General features: G+C 36.6%; 1 pseudogene; it reads right to left on the minus strand.

Moving 5' to 3' along the window:
* Positions 1 to 2,633: 2,633 nt before the first annotated feature.
* Positions 2,634 to 3,121, minus strand: LOC140502531 (PCNA-associated factor pseudogene; annotated as a pseudogene).
* Positions 3,122 to 17,687: the final 14,566 nt, after the last annotated feature.

Below are 17,687 nucleotides of genomic sequence, written 5' to 3' on the forward strand. Positions count from 1 at the left end.
AGGAGTAAAGAACAGAAAGGGCCAAGTTTCTTTAACTGAAAACAGTATATGTATTTATATTGTTAATGTGATTAAAGATCTTCCCCATCCATTAATGGACCTGGGAAGATTTGTAGGAAGGCCCATACCTTTTGTCAATGAGATTCTCAAGGATTGTGATTCCCTCTGGCTCTATAAAGTGTATAAAGACTCTCAGTTGAGGTTTTACTTTGGTATATACTGACTGGAAGGGTTTGTTTGGTCAGATGAGACTCTGGGAAGGTGCTAAGAAGTCCCTGGCTTTGAAAACCCAGACGTTGGTGTTTTCCTATCTGGTAACTATAGTCAGACAGTTGGACCTGTCTGTTGATTTGTGATATATGCATTGATTATAGTCAGACAGTTGAAAGCCATGTCTGTTGATTTTTGATTTCTCTGTATTTTCTCTGAAGTTCAGGGTACTGACTTTTCTCCCTGAACTAGGTAAATGATACATGTGCTTGATTAAAGCAGACTGTTAACCCCTCAAAATTTGCTTTTCCTTTTAGAAAAGCAGATCAAAGAACCTGTGATAGCAGGTCCCCCGTATATGTTGGGGTGCTTACTGTTACAGTCCCACACCATTTGGACACACAAGACAGGTCTTTTCCAATGCAGTTTGATCCTCACTTTTCATCTTAAAAGGAGATGGATAAATTTTATGCCTAAGAAACATCTGACAACAAAGCAACATATTCCTATGTTAATTACTTTAAAAAATCATTTCAGTGATCCTAATTAAGAATGAAATCAATGAACAACCATTTATTAAGTGTCTACTATGTGCCAGACATCAGATAATATTTTCCTTGAGATTAATTTTTCCAGTTTGCTTGCAGGGACATGTTCTTTGCTTGAAGGAATTACAGTGATTTTGATAAAAATTCTAGTCAGTATTTAAATTCTTATGTAGAAGTGGGAGAAAAAAATTTCCAAGAGATTTTTATTTAGAATGTTCAGAAGAGCCTCTGCAAGTAAAGAAAACTGTACATCAGCAGTGGTGATACATACTTTCTCTTACCTTTAAGGTTAAAGAATTTAGCACTTAAGACAAATAATATTTTCTCATGGCTTAAGACTTGGTATCAGACTATGTTCTGGCATTCAAGTTCTGGCAACCTAGTTTGCTAGTCTGAGCTTCTGCTTCCTCATCTAGAAAATGGGGATATTAATACTACCTATACTACTTATCTATCCCACATAGTTGTGGAGAAAATGCTTTAGAATAAAGTTCTTATAGAAATGGGAATTGCCATTATTACTGTCTGTGCTGTCCACCACATCGGGTTGCCATCAGGAAAGCAATTTGCAAGCTGTAAAGCACTATATTAAAGCTTACTATGGGAGCTATAATTAAAATAACAATTATTACTATGATCTAGGGTTCTTTTCATACACAGCTTTCTTGGTTAATATGAATGCTTTATTTACATTTTTTCTCAATAACATGTAAAAATAATTTTAGCATTCAGCTCCTTAAAAATTTGACTCCCAAATTCTCTTCCTTCGCCCTTTGTTTTCTTCAGAAAGCAAGCATTTTGGTATAGATATTTCATGTACAGTTATGCAAAACATTTCCATATTAGTCATGTTGCAAAAGAAAACAGAAAAAAAGAAAGTAAAAAAAGTATGCTTTGATGTGCATACAGCTTCCATCCATTCTTTCTCTGGAGGTAGATAGCATTTTTCCTTATAGGTCCTTTGGAATTTTCTTGGATCATTGTATCGTTGAGAATAGCTAAGTCAGTCACAGTTGCTCATTGTATAATATTGCTATTACTGTGTACAGTGTTCTCCTGGTTTTGCTCACTTCACTTTGTATCTGTTCATGTAAATCTTTCCGAATTTTCTGAAAGCTTCCTGCTCATAATTTCTTGTAGCACAATAGTGTCCCATCATAAACATATACCATAACTTGTTCAACCATTCCCCAATTGATGGGTATCACTTCAATTTCCATTTCTGTGCCATTACAAAAAGAGCTGCTATAAATCAAATGATTTATCTTAGAAGGACTCTTAATACATAAAAGTGTGTTATGAACTTCTACCCATTAAAAATATGAGACAAATAAAAAACAATCTTTTCCTAACAATAGGATACTTCTCTAAATGTTTTAAAAATTACATTTGACCTCTCTTTCTGAAGAAAGTTAAGTCATTAAAAGTATATTCCTTCAGTTTTGATAATATAGGGAAAATTGCTTTTAAATGTGCAAAACTTAACTGCTTTTCAAGCAAGTGAAGAACAAAAATATGGCACTATTTCAAAAAAGATGCCAATAAAATGACAGTAGCACAAAGATTCAAGCCAATCTTTAATATCACAAGTTAGTTATAATACTATGTAATTGTTTTCTGACAAAGAAGTTAGAGTATTAAGAATAGGAGTTAAATATTGATGGCTATGCTATTTTTTATATATGCATATAATAATCTTGTAGTCTCCCATTCAGAACTACTTACTACTGACTAAATTTGAGTACAGATTTTTTTAAAAGTATTTTTACTTAAATTTCTGCACCACAAAATTAAACCGTAACCATTATAAAAAAAAGTATTTACACCAATGTACATGCTATAATTCTGATGAAAGCAAAGATACATGAGAATGTTCTAGTCTTCATTTAAACATCCATCATCTTCTGTGGGATCAGGTTGCAAAGGACAAGGTTTTCTTTTAGGTTTCCCTAGGTCTCTACTTCCTGCCTCTGCTTTATCGGGAATTTTGTTCTCTTTTTCTTAATGTTTAGATGACATTCCAAAGAACTGTCCAATTCCTTTTTGCCATGTGAGTATTGTTCATACACATACTGGGTTCCCACCTGCAAACTTACTTTCACTTTCTGGGACAGAGGCAGAGATGCATTGGTGACCCTGGAGTGGCCCTGAGTCTTCTTGGGTGCTCCAGTCACTACCACTTTGTGGTAAGATCCTGGCAGGCAATTGACTTTAGTCTGCACCATGACCAAAACAGAAAGGGATGGAGAAACAACAGGGACAGGGACAAGGCCAGTGGACAAATCTTGGACCCTCTTGGGAGACCTGCTGTTGGTGACCTGGAAGCCCTGGGTTTTAGCTACGGCGTTCTTGCAAGTTTTCATTTGGGATTTTCTTCTAAGAGGTGACCAGTCAATTTTTGTATATTTTTACTTTGTTTTCTTATTCTAATAGAACTGAACTATTGTGCTTTATGATTTCTTTAAACTTTTCACCCAGATTTTCTGTTTTTAATCTTTCCTTAACTTGTTTTTCAGGTAATTTTTGGATGATATTTACATTATTTTTTTAAGTTATTTGATTTTATTCTGATATTTCTTCTCTGTCCTATAGGATTATTGAATTATTTATGCTCCATTTTAATCTTCAGGAATTCTGCTACTTGTAAAAAAATTTTTCCACCATTAATACTAAGCTACTTCTATCTCCTCTCTACCCCTAAGTTTTTATTTCATCTCTTTATCTGTTGCTTCATTTCATCTAGATACTCCTATAGACTTCATAATCAAGGCCATTTTCCCCCACCCCCTTACATATACAATCTTTGTAACATAATAAGCACTTAATAAATATTTTATCTATCAATTTTAGGCTGTTTACAATTGTTGCAGTTACTCTTTTCTGTATTTTCTTCTCAAGTATTTCTTGACATATAGTATTGCTTTAATGTGTGGTTTCTACTTTTATTCACTCAATTCCAGCTTCACTTCCCATTTTGGGACTTTGTGACAGGGCCAGGGCCCACCCCTTCTTTCACTTTTAGAGTGTGTGTATTTGTTTCTACCCTCAATTTCTTGGGCCTTTCTTATTTAGAGTGCAAACATCTTTGGATCACTGAGCAATAGTGGGCTATGATGTTTAGCTCCTCCCTTCTCCTTATCCCTTCAGTCTGAGTCAGAGCCCCTACAGTCTTTCAGCTAGACTAGATCAACTCTAGTCAGAGTGTAATGGACTTCTGCTCTACCACTACACCTAGACTCCCTTGTCAAAAAGCTTCTGGCTTCTGACTACTCCCTTTGTAGCTTCTCAGTAAAGCATGTTTAACTTCTTCTTACCTCTTCCCGAACAAGGAACTGAAGCCTTCAGGTGTTCCTAAGGAGTCCATAGTCAAAGTACTTTTAGGCTTTCAGTCTGTTTATTTATGCTCGTATCGTATTTCCTAGTGGGATGGGTAAAATGCCTTAGGCTTTAGGCTATCTTTTTGTTCTCCCTTAGGCTAGATCAATGCTCTTACTCACAGTTCTCTTTGGATTTCTTTATAATTATTCCACCTGGTGCTGGATTGCTTTTTTTTAAATTTTCAGATATAAATGTGGGCAAATTATGCCTCTCTATGATCTTTGTTTTTTTGTCATTAGCTGTATATGAGTCCAACATTTCTGTTTTATAAGACTTGTTTTCTACTTGTGCTTATGTAACTATATGGCCTATTATGATCAGATAATACATATATGCCCAGCTTGGGAAAAAAAAAAACAAAACAAAACAACATTATCAATCAGAGAAACAGGTATTGCTTCTATATTTATGGTTTTTGCTACTTGTGGAAGCTCTGTGTTCCACTTTTTCTGATGATGATCACCTTAAACATGTCATCTAATGTTCTTAATTTCTCTACTTGTAATAAAAACTGAGGCTAATCAACATCAAAATTATGTGAGTTGTTAATGAGTTAAAGTATATTCTGCCTTCTATCTGAAATGAAATATGTAGGATAATTAACCAATATTATAGTGTTGATTAATTGTTTTTCACAGTTTAATTATGTAATGCACGTGATTAATCATCATAATTCAAAGGATATTATAAGTAAGCAGAATAATTGTGTATAATGGATCATAGGGTATAGGATAAAATGTATGTCTTAAAATTGCTAGTTAGTAATTTGGAAAAATTATTGCATAAAATTCCTGAATATGTCTTTAATGTAATTAGACCCAAGGCTTTACAGAAAAAAAAAAGTAGGCATTGGTCTTTTGTTATGTTACTCAAGGAAGCTTTTCCTCATTTTCAGTACTTTTTCTCTAGAGCAAAGATATATTTTTCATTGTCTCATATTTTCCGCTTAAATTCTTCAGGGAAAACAATGTAGTTTAGGATTATAATTTGGAGATAGCAAGGATGTTGGAGGAGGCATGAGATGTGGGTAGAGGGTCCCAAATAATTATTAATGCAATCATTAAATGGTTTTGGAAAATCCACCCCCCTACACACATACCCTCTAGGAAAAGTTTATTACCAGGGAATTCATCATCATCAAGACTGCATCAGTTTTGGTACTCACATTGAATCATTACCTACAGTAGGGAGGAGTAATAAATTCCTCCCAAAGTCTCTATTTAAAGAGAGCTCCAGTTGACTCTTGGTTTTCTGCCAGCTGCACTTTTTGAATTTGACTGCACCATCATCATGCCCCTGTGAAGGCATTTTCTTCTCCTATACCCCTTTCTCTCCCCATATCCTTTTTTCTTTTCATTATATTGTAGGCTCCTTGAGGATAAGAACTTTTTTTCGTATCTTTGCCCCCAGAACTTAGCACAGGTGCCTGGCACATAATAGGTGCTTAATAAGTGTTTATTTTATTGTAATAGTAATAATAGCATTTATAGAGGATTTTAAAGTCAACAAAATGCTTCACTCCCCAAGCCCTTATAAAATTGATGTTAATATTGACAGCATGAATTTAAATGAAAACAGTCAGTACAACAAAATGGAGGGTCAAGTGAGCTCCAAAGCAGGGTACCATGCAGCAAGTGCAGGGGTAGTCCAGTAGGGGACTGGGAACAGGATTTATATAGGGAACCAAAGGAACAGGAATGACTAGGCTGCATGTGGGAGGGTTTAGTAATCTCGCTCTTTCACCAGATAAGTTATTTTGCATAACAAGCTAAGCTTCATAAAGGAAAGCTGAGAAATCTAGGGAAGGAAGAGTTGGGGAGATTTATAAAATTATCCTAGGCTGGAAGTGACAATGTCTAATCCAGGAACTTGAGGCCCCAGGTTTTCCACCCTAGTCTAGTCTGGCCCAAGCAATTCATTGGCCTGGGAATAGAGCCTGGGCAGCTTCAGTCAGTTCTTCATCTACTGTGTTTGTCATTATTATTACTCTCTTTTTACAGGTTGAAGAACACAGGTTCATATAGGTTTAATTGCCTAAAGTTACACAACTAGTTTTAATCTGAGGCAAGATTTGAACTGAGTTCTTCCTGGTGCCTGGATCAGTGATCTGTATACATCACAGTATCTATGTACACTTTCCACTACATTGTGACTTAAATAGGCTTTGGTGGACCAGCATGGGACTCAGACCCTCATTTGTCATGTAAATGACAACCCTATACAATAAGGAACTTTTACCATGAATTTTCAGTTCCAAGTCATGAATTTGCAAATAAACTTTGATAAATGACAATAAAAATATTTCATGAGTTAGGTACTAACTGCAAGAAGAAATAGTGATGCTAAGGATCACCACGTTTGGGGAAGAGGGATTCAGCATTAAAAATGTTTTCCAACTGTAATGCTATGGATTCTGAGATGCTTAAATAGAGAGCAAGCATGATTAAAATGGTAGGTTTGACGAAATCACTTGCCGGAAGAAAAAAGTAGAATTTGAAAAGAACATGTCATTTGTAATGCCTCTAGGGAATTTTCTTTTTACCATGCTTGTAAATAACTCCCAGTCATGTCAACAGGAATTAAGCATGTCCCTGGAGAAGCACTTAGGCAATCTAACCTGACAGGAGCTTAACTGTGCATTGTGTGCTAGAGAGTTCCTGTATGAAGCATAACTTCAAGTGATGTAGCAGAGGCAGGGATGTTGGGAAGCTGCAAGCAGAGAAGGAAGCTATCAGTCAGTATTGTAGTGCCTCTTATAGGTTGACCTCTTACAATGAGAAACAGGGAAATGAAGGGCTAGATGGGCAAATAAAGTTTGCAAATACCATCCTCAGCTACAAACCAAATGACAATTTTCATGTGTAAAGTAGGAAAGGATTACTTAGTGCATGGAGATCTCTTCAGTTAGGGATATGCTTACACAAAAAAAAAAAAAAAAAAAAAGCAAAAAAAACCATGCTTCATGTAAAAAGAATAATGGTATATGTAGTTAATATCTGCATCTCAGGGACCATAGGTACCAGCAAGAAAGATTTATCTATGTCTTTCTAGTGTATAGACACAATACAGGAGAGGTATAAATTATTTTTGCTGGATTCAAGCCAACTCACAGGCCACCTTCAGTGGTACATCGTCCTGGATTGCCCAGTTGTTAGGGATCTCTTTTCAAAAGATCTTGCATTTAACTATCTAATTTGCATACTGTATTCACACAGTTGCATGTAAATTCTTTGAGGGAAGGGGTTTGTCAAGTCACCAAGCTTTTATTAAGCACCAATTAGTGCCAAGCCTTGTGGTAATCACAGGGGATACAAAGCAAGGTTAAATAAAAACGGCCCTACTCTCAAAGATCTCACAGTCTAATGGGAGGAGGCAATATGCAAACAGCTATGTACAAACAAGATACATACAGGGTAAATTGGAGATAATCAAGAGAGGAAGGAACCCTAATTAAGAGAAATCAGCAAAGGCTTGTTGTAGAAGGTAGGATTTAGCTGAGAATTTAAAGGAAACCAGGGAAGCTAGGGAGGAGAGATGAAGGAGGAAAGAATCCCTGGCATGGAGAAACAGTCAGTGAAAATGCAGATTTGACACGTAGAATATCGTGGATGAGGAACAGTAAGGTAGCCAGGTGTCACTGAATTGCAGAGAACATGGGGTAGGGGGAAGTGTGGAAGAAATAAAAAGACTGGAAAGCTAAGATGGGGCCAACTTATGTGAACTTTAAATGCCAAGCGGAGGATTATCTGTTTGTTCTTGCAGATGATAAGAAGTAAGTGAAGTTTATTGAATTGTGGGTTGATATGATCAGACCTGTGCCTGACCAATTTGATAGTTAAGTGAGGGGTGACTGGAGATGAGGCAGAGAGGCCAACCAGAAAGCTGTTTCTATAGTTTAGGTATAAGGCAATTAGAACTTATATCAGGACGGTACAAGTGTCAACATGAGAAAAAAAATGGTGTGCACATGCATCACAGAATTTGAAAAATGATTGAATATATAGAGAGTAAAGACTCAAGGAGGACATCAGAATGGGGATCTGGGTGACTAAGGATATTGTATCCTTGGCAGTAATAAGAAAGTTAAGAAAAGGGGAGTTTAAGATATCACTAGGATATTCATTTCAAGATGTCCAGTAGGTAGTTAGATATACAAGACTGGAAACTGGAATAGAAGTTAATTAATTAATGCTAATGACAGTTAAAGATCTCCCCCATCCATTAATGGGCCTGCTGTAGTGCCAATGCAATTTTCCCAGCACCCAAGGCAGCCATGAATATCATGGTGCAATTCAGAATCGCAAAATACCATGCATTCTCCACACGGAAGGCAGAACCAAAACATTTATTCAGACCCAAATCCATCACAGCAACAAAAATCTATACAGACTAACAATGCAGAGGACAACACCATCCCTAAGTGTTCCCCCTGCTAGGCTTCCCACACACCAGGTCCATTGCATTCATCACAAGCTGGCTCTCCTAAACAAAATCACAATCTCAAAGTCACTCATGCTACCCAGGAGCCTGCATTCTTCCTAGCTTTGACTACTCTTAAAACTAACTTCCTCTCAGCTCTATTGTAGCTCTACCTCTTCCTGCTCCACCCATTCAGCAAACTTCTACCACCACAGGCTCCCTGTCACTTAATGAGTCTATTAATGATTAGGAAAGATTTTCCAATTCAAATTACCATTAACACCTGCCCATTAAGGAAAGCTTGATTAGGGGAGAATTTTTTTGTTAGAAGGTCCACACTTTTTGTTAATTTCTAATGAGGTACTGGTTCTCAAGAGTCATGATGCCCTCTGGCTCTGAAAAGTGTATATATACTCTGAGGTGAGATTTTATTTTTCGGGTTTACTCATTAGAAGTGTTTGTTTGACCAGATGGGCAGCAATTAAGGAGAACCTCCCCATCCCTTTTTGAAAACCCAGATGTTGGATGTTGATGCTTCTCCCTCTGGTTACTATATATGCAGTTGGATCTGTCTGCTGATCTATCATATGCATTGCTTATGGTCAGACAGTTGGAAGTTTTGTCTATTGGTCTTTATTTCTCTGTATTTTCTCTGAAGTTCAGGGTGCTGATTTTTTTCCCCTGAACTAAATGAATGATATTTGTGCTTGATTAAAGAGATTGTTGATCCCTCAAAAGTTCCTTTTTTTTTTTTTCTTAGGAATACGGAACTAAGAACCTGTACAGCAGGCCATGCTGTTATACCTGAAGAAAGTTAGCAAGAGCCATTGGGATAGAAGAGAGAGGATGCAGGCAGGCAGGCTCAGCAAGACTTGTGAATGTTTGCTTGTGGGAAGGCCCTGGGGATTATGGGGCAGGGAAGGAGGATGAAGGCTTAGCAATGCCTTTGTTCCCAGCAGTGCTGATGTGCATTGACTTCTTGGCTACTGTGACTGATTTGGCTTTCTGGTGTTAGGATTTGAATTTGTAGTGTCTGAATAAATGTTTTTCTTCTGCCTTTTTATGGAGAATCTTTTATACTTTGCAATTGAGAACTATGCCACCAGCATATTTGTAGCTATCCTCAGTGCTGCGAATATTGACTTGGCAATACAACTGGTTAAATAGATCTAAAAATTAGTAGTGTAAAGATAATAATTTAATCCACTGGAGCTGGAGAGAACACCAAGTGCAATAGTATAGAGGGAGAAAAGAACACGGCCTAGGATAGAGCTTTGCCTATTTAATGGGTGTGTCTTAGATGAAAAATAAAGCAAAGGAGACAGAGAAGGAACAGTCATATAGGTAGAGATTAGAATCATGAAGGCCTAGAGAGAAGAAAGTATCAAGAAGAAGAGGGTGATCAATAGTTTCAATGGCTGCAAAGAGATCAAGAAGGATTAGTATGGAGAAAAATCACTGATTCATTTGTGTTTTTGTTTCCTATTACTTGCACTTAAGTGCTTAATACATATTTTTTAATCGAATCATTTGTGGAAAGGACTTTGATTTAGTTTGAAAAGGTAAATATCACTTCAAAGTAGCTCATATTCCATATCAGATGAGGGACACAGTATGTAACGGTCACAGGACATTAGATTGCTTGGTTGGTCCAGGAAGACTTTAATGGAGAGATTGAGCTGGTTTGAAGGACAAGTTGAGCATTGATGAATGTAGAGGAATTCCTGGAATGCCACAACCTGAGCAAAGGTAGAGAGACAGAAACATGCAGACTTTGCTTATTGAGCAATGAGAACAATTTAGCTAGGCTTTAGGCTTAAGCACTAGGAGATACAGTTGGAATAAAATGGCAATAATAATAACTTCAATTTGTGGAGTACTTTACTATTGGTATCATGGGATTTCAGCTGGATGTGACCTGAGAAGTCATCTGATCCAACAATAACATATAATACCTAAGAAAGCTCCACACTAAAGAGGTTTAATGATTTGTGCTAATTCACAAAGGTATTCTGACTGTGAATCTCATGGGATTTCCACAGTGCTGTGTTCATAATAACTCATTTACAGAGTACCGTGAAGTTTAAAAAGTGATTTGATCACCATACATGAGGAATATAGTTTGATTATTTTGATCTCTATCTTTGGAGAAGATCATCGGTATTAGTAAAGGTTTAGAGTTTTTGCATGTAAAAACCCAAACTGGTATTTGAACCCAGATTTCATAGCTTTTATTTCTCCCCACCATAAAATATGCCAGGATGCCTATAACTATAGATATAATTATATATATAATCATCCAATAATGACTATTATTAATAATTATTATGATTAAATAATTAGCTAATTAATATAATTACTTATTTTGAGTATTAATAATTATAGTTACTACTATTAATTACTTTCCTATTGAAACCTTTTCCTATTGAAACCAAACCAGCTAAATCACCCAAGAGAAGGAATCTGTGAATATTATATTACATTAATATTTTTCTTAGAATTTGAGACTAATTTTTTTTTCAAAATGTTTCCTGGTTGAAATAGGGTGTGACCAAGTCTCCTCAACGAATATGAATATACTTCTTATGCAACGTAACTTCACTTGATCCAATAGCTTTCAATGACTTCAAAATTGATTATTGGAAAATTTCCACCTATTCTCAGGTCTTCTATTGCTTAACAGATTTAATATTTAAGGCTTGTTCATGCTTTGTATGAATATCTATTTAGATGATTGACTCAGTAGGGTTGTTCTTACTTGACAAAGATATTTGGTCATCACATCTTTTTAGTTCCTTAAACTGAGGTAGGATGGACTGAGTTAAAGAGTCTGGAGAGAAGTCTATGTGACATAGTTTATAATCAAATTAACACGCTTCCACATACATTGTTATACACTTCAACAAAGTAAGAATATCATTGTACAAAGTTCTTAGAGATCACCATGTTAGGTCTTCCTGACAATTAAACTACCCTTCTTAGAGGGAAAATCTGGTCTCCATAGATGTCCACAAAGCATGCCGGGCTGTTTCTCCACAGGAATTAGGGATCTAGGACTGAATAGAAATCAATTCCTCACCTTTCAGGGATAAGTCATTTTGACTTGGTGCTTTTGTGACAGCACTGGTTCACTGGTCATTGGGGTGTGAGATATCATAATAGCTACAATATTCATATCAATTTACAGTAATACGGTGGATTAACTACACATAAACTTTTTCACTAGTAGATCTACAAAACCTAGGGTACCCAATAACAAAAGTACTATGTGGAGAATACTGTTGGTGGGTTTCTGATAAAGGCCCAAATTTTATCCTGGAAGATTCCTCACATAAAGCTCATGCTCTTGCTCACTCTCCCAACATCTACTCATACAGAGAAATCAGGATACTAGAAGACACAATTCTGAAGATTAGCATATTCAAATAAGAGTCCTGGATGAACAATGCCTGTCATTAGCCATATCATTCAGAAGAACCAATTTTTCAGTCAGATTTCCTTTGCCTTACAATTCTGATGCTTACTCAATTCAGTTTGTTTCCTCTCCAGTCCCTACTTTCTGATCCCTCTGTCCCTGTCAGAGGGGTTCTGAATTCCTTATTCTACTTCTATTTTTCCCTTTGTCCTCAAAATGTTCCTTACTTTCCTTCCATATTCTTCCATAAAATGAAGGCTGATATCTTCAGCATACTGCAGCATAGTGTCAGGAGATTGAGATGTTGCATTGTCAGTAACAGAGAGAGGTAATGACGCAAGAGAACATTTTTTTCACAGTCCTAAAGTGAGAAGTGATTAAATTTGGATGATGTTTATTTGGCATGTGAGAAAATAGGCAATTTACTGGGAAATGTAGCAAAAGTTTTCAGATATAAGGCTGACTTAGGTGGGGAAAGAGTTAGAGTATCATTTTACAGTCAGTGGCTGTAGTAAACTATTCATTTCCTCCTAAATACAAACAAGACAGAGTTCAAAAGGTATAGTAGAAGAATGAAGGCATTTAGTTTTGGACCTCTTGTCTGGTTATCATGGTACGGGGCGGGGAGTGGCCAAGGTGTTAGTGCACTATTTGTCAGGTTTTTATAGTTTGGTTGATATTTTACCCCACACATTATTTCCCAAAGGGAGGGAGCAATGATAAGAGATTAAAGCAGAGATTTCTTCCAATGCTACTCTTTTGAATCATAGATGTAATTGAATTTGCCTTCCTTTCCTATTTCTTAAAAAGAGTTCTAGGGAACAGAGAGATAGAGAATTGGTGTTGCTGTAGGTGACTCTCTGTTGCCTCTTCTACCAAAGTGACTTTGCATTTATTTTGATTATAATTTGTAAATAATTATCTCATATATAGTTATATGTGCACACATTGTCTTTGCATGGAACTTAACGTTCTTAAGAGCAGAAAATATTTCACTTTTTCTTGTCTTTAGTTTGATTTTTAATAAAATAATACAAATATCTTTTCTTAGTTTTTGATATGAAGTATAATAGAGTTTGACACTGGATTTAGAATTTTTAAGATAAGGTATTCATCTTTTTTCTCTTTCTAGCTAAAAAAAAAAATTCCTAATTCTTGTTTAATACCCTTTCAACATATATTATGTTCACAACATATATTATGTATCCATTTATAGTATACAACATATTACCAGGCACTAGGGGAAATAAACAGACAAGCTATGGCACTTGCCATTCTGGAGTCTATAATATGGGAAAAAAATGTATGTCACATATCAGTACATTAAAATTGAATTTGGATGAAAAGGAAAGTGAATTAGAAAAATGTAAAAAATACCTAACCCAAATAAATGCTCTATGATATCCTTTAATTGGGGAGGGGAGAGTCATTACCTGCCGGAGGAATCAGTAAAGGATTCCTAGAGATGATACTTGAAATGAATTTTAAATGACATGCAGTAAAGTAATGCTACAGCAATCAAGGCAACAGACCTTGAAATAAGTACAGTTTGTGACTCAGTAGATGGAATGATAAAGACAACATTCTATGTTTTGGGAATAGTCTGAACAAAAGCATGGAGAGAGAAAACACAATGTATATTTCAGGTGCTGACTGAATTGTAGGTTAAATAGAGGAGTAATACTGTGAAAGAAAGATGGAAAGATATGCTGACACCAGTGGAGTTCTTTGATTTATCTAACAAAGAAGGAATGACTCACCTCAAATATTCCTAGGTTACTCTGTCTTGGTGACTTCTTTGTAGCCATCACCCATTACCACATATTTTATTTAGGACCTTAAATTCAGAACTCTCAGTGTCTCATAAGTTTCATAGGATCGAAGTCTGATGAAATTTCAGAGGTTTTGTAGAGCAACCCATACCTGAGCAACCCTACAACAAATGTGTAATGAGTGGTTATCAACTTTTCCTTTTTGAAAGTCTCCAATAGGGAGGTACATCTACTATATCCCCTATACCATCTGGATAGCTCTAATGGCTTGAAAGATTTTCCTTTATATGAAGCCTAAATGTATTTCTTTTTAACTTCTAGCCATTGCTGGCAGATAAATCTTATCCTCCTCTTAGAAGGTAAGATCCTTGAGGTATTGATAGTTTTGATTTTGTTTTTATACCTGCATCGCCTAACACAGTAGGTTTTTTTAAATGACCTTAAACTTTATTCAGTAAGCAAGAAGGAGCTATTAATAACTGATAAGCATTAGAATGACATGACTTTATCTATATTATAAAGATATACTGGTACTATACTAGTACTGTGAAGGATGGATATGATCAGGGAAAGATTGGAGGCAGAAAGATTTTTTAAAAGGAAATAGTTGACAGAGTGATAGTAATGACCTAAAGTATGGTTGTGATATTGGGCAATGGGAACAAAGGACATACACAGGAAACATTGCACAGATAGAATTATCATAACTTATTATAAACAGAAACATGAGAGAATGACTGGTAAATGATCACAGCTAGATTTCTAACATTCCTGCCAAAGATTTCAAATTCCTCTCTCCCCCCAAAAATGACATTTAAAAATTTAAGTCCTTGTACCAAGGTATACCTTCATCCTTGGGGCAGTTAGGTGGTACAGTGGATAGAGCACCAGTGCAGGAGTCAGGAGGACCTGAGTTCAAATCTCACTTCAGCCACTTGATGCTCACTAGTTGTGTGACCTTGGGCAAGTCACTTAACCCCAACTGCCTCATCCTGGGTCATCTCCAGTCATCCTGATGAATATCTGGTCACTGGATTCAGATGGCTCTGGAGGAGAAGTGAGGCTGGTGACCTGCACAGCCCTCCCTTATGCAAAAAAAACCAAAACAAAAAACCAAAACAAAAGCAAACAAAAAAAAAAAGCAAAGTCAAGTACAAGTCATGTCATTATTTCTCTGATGGTATGGTCTTCTTTGGCAATGAAGGGAGAACATACCTTCATCCTTAGGCCGTTTGCTACACTTGAACATCATATATAAGAATAGAGCCTCTGAACCTGGAAAGGAATCCTCTTTCTATTAATAGCATTTGTGAGCCCGAGGCTATAAAATGTCACCTATTCCAGGGGATGATTTATTCCCTGCCATGATCTCTGGTTTGATACAATATTCTGAGGAAGGATATTTCCCTGCTATGATGGACTTTGAAGAAGTAATAAAGAAGGGAGGGCAGATTCTCTTTGTGTAATTTGTCCCTAATGGGTAGTGTTTCATATGGGGCAGGGGTCTCATGACTCTTTCTATTCCACCTTTCATGAGAATCTTGTTGCTATTGGGTATTTTCAAGAGGAAGTAGAATCTCAGAATCACAGGGTTACCCCTGTGGGGTAGTAAAGAGGTAAAAATTGAACTGACCAGAGGGTATGCATAGATGACAATGAAACACAGAAGATGCAACAGAGGGAGTCCAATTCAGAAGGAACTAAATGCAACTAAGGAAGGACTGACAAGTATTGTAGGCCTAGTTGTACCTAGGACCAAGTGCTGGGGACACATATGGTAGAGAGGAGTGAATGTCTATAGTATATAGACTCTATATATTATGTGGGTGTGTGTATTTATGTACTTTTGTATACTCTGTATACCAGTTATAAATAGGCAGGGTCCAAGGTCCAGGGACTAGAATATGCAAAAACATAACAAAACTAGCACTAGCAAGCATGATTATGAAAATGCTGATCTTTGGAGAGAGAAGTTTTGTCTCTTCCTTGATCTAATTAGTTTTTTTGATGTAGTTAAAAAGACTTTAAATGAATTTCTATATCCTACCAATTGCAAAGGCATCACACTTCCCCAAAGCTGTCACATCTAGCCTCTTTTCTCTGTTTTTCATCCTTTGTTTTCCAAGACAACCAATGACATTACAGAGTGATATCTTGACTTGTACATGAATTCCATTTAGGTGAATGTATCTCCCAGTCAATATTCACAGCACTGAGGATAGCTATGAATATACTGGCATAGTTCTGAATTCAAAGTATAAAACACTCTCCATATAGAAGATAGAAGAAAAACATTTATTCAGACATCAGAAAGCCAAATCCCAAAACCAGAAAGTCAAATCTGTCATAGTAGCCAAGAAGTCAATACACATTAGCACTGCTGGAGATAAAGGCATTCCCAAGCCTCCCCCAACCCTGCTGGGGCCTTCTCACAAGCAAACACTCACTAACCTTGCTGTGCCTTCTGGCCTGCCTCCTCTCTCCTTCCTCAACCTCTCTCACTTCCTCCTGATTCTATTACAACCTTCATGTTTCATCCATTTAGCAGGCTCCTCCTATTATATGTGATTTAGGCTTCCAAGTGATTTAAGCAATTAACATGGGCCTATTAATGAATGGGAAAGAGCTTTCCTTTTAGATTGCCACTACAGTGAGTCAGACTTACACAAAGTACTCAGCCTCAGTCTCTCTTCTGGAGCCATTGAAGTTCAGTGACAAGACAAATTTTAAGACACTGATGATGGCACAGGATGTAGTGGATGGTCTTGGTGTCTTTGATGTCTGACCAAGCTCTATGTACTTCTCAGTGCCTACTTTAGTTGACTTCATTGCTGGTGGAACAAACTGTTCTCATCTACCCATTCTGCTTGGGGGATATCTTCTCATGTTTGGGGTAGATGTCCTCATAACCCACTGATTGGTTTGAGACCTGTAGATTACTCTCAACTTGGTTTAATCTGTCTGCTGAGACAGAGAGGTGTATGGCTACTATTCATGCTATAGTTTTTTGGAACCAGAGGTAAGAGTTGAATGATAGGTGGACACCAAAGGCAGATGAGAAGTCCTGAATAGGGCTTTGCAAGTTCTCACACCTGAGGTACTACTCTTTCCTGAGCACCCCATATACATCTGCTCTCTGTTCATTCACAAATAATCTAGTCAAGGCTATCATGAGCTTTTACCTCTACTAATATAACAGCTCCTAACTGATCTTTCTGAATACAATCTCTCCCATTTCCAATCCTTCTTCCTCATAGCTAATAGTGATGTTCTAAGAGCATAGGTCAGAGTCTCTCATTCATTGGAACAAGAAGCTTCAATGGCTCCACATTATTCTTATGGTATAATACAAACTTGTTTAGTCTTTAAATTACATTATAATCTGAATCCACTTTATTTTTTTTCATTCTTATTATACATTACTTCCTCTCACATACTTTCAATTCCAGCCAAATTGGCCTATTAGTTGTACCTGAAATGTGGCATAAAGTGTCATATGTGGGAAAAATGTTCTGTGCTTTTGCATGGGTTTTCTTTTCCTCATGCTTGGAATCCTTTCCTCCTCACTTCCACCTTTTGTTACTCCCATCTCATTTCAAAATTCTGCTCAAGTTTCTCTTTGATGCAGCTTTTCCTGATTTCCTCACTTCTTGATATCATTCCTTCAAGTCATTGACTATATATTTTGTATGCTTCTTGTATATACTTATTTGTGAAAATGTATCCACCAGGCAAATGTAAGCTTCTTGAGGGTATGGATATTTTCACTTCTTTACCCTCTCCCCCAGAACTTAGCACACTGAATAATATATGGTAGGTGCTTTAAAAATTCTGTTGATTGATAATTTCCTTAATTAAGTAAACATTTACTTCAAAGAAGATAAGACTGATAGAATCATTTACATGAACCTTGTTTCCTGGATGAACACGTAAGTTTAGTGCTAG

This window comes from Notamacropus eugenii, chromosome 4, assembly GCF_028372415.1.
Source record: "Notamacropus eugenii isolate mMacEug1 chromosome 4, mMacEug1.pri_v2, whole genome shotgun sequence".
Lineage (NCBI taxonomy): Eukaryota > Metazoa > Chordata > Mammalia > Diprotodontia > Macropodidae > Notamacropus > Notamacropus eugenii.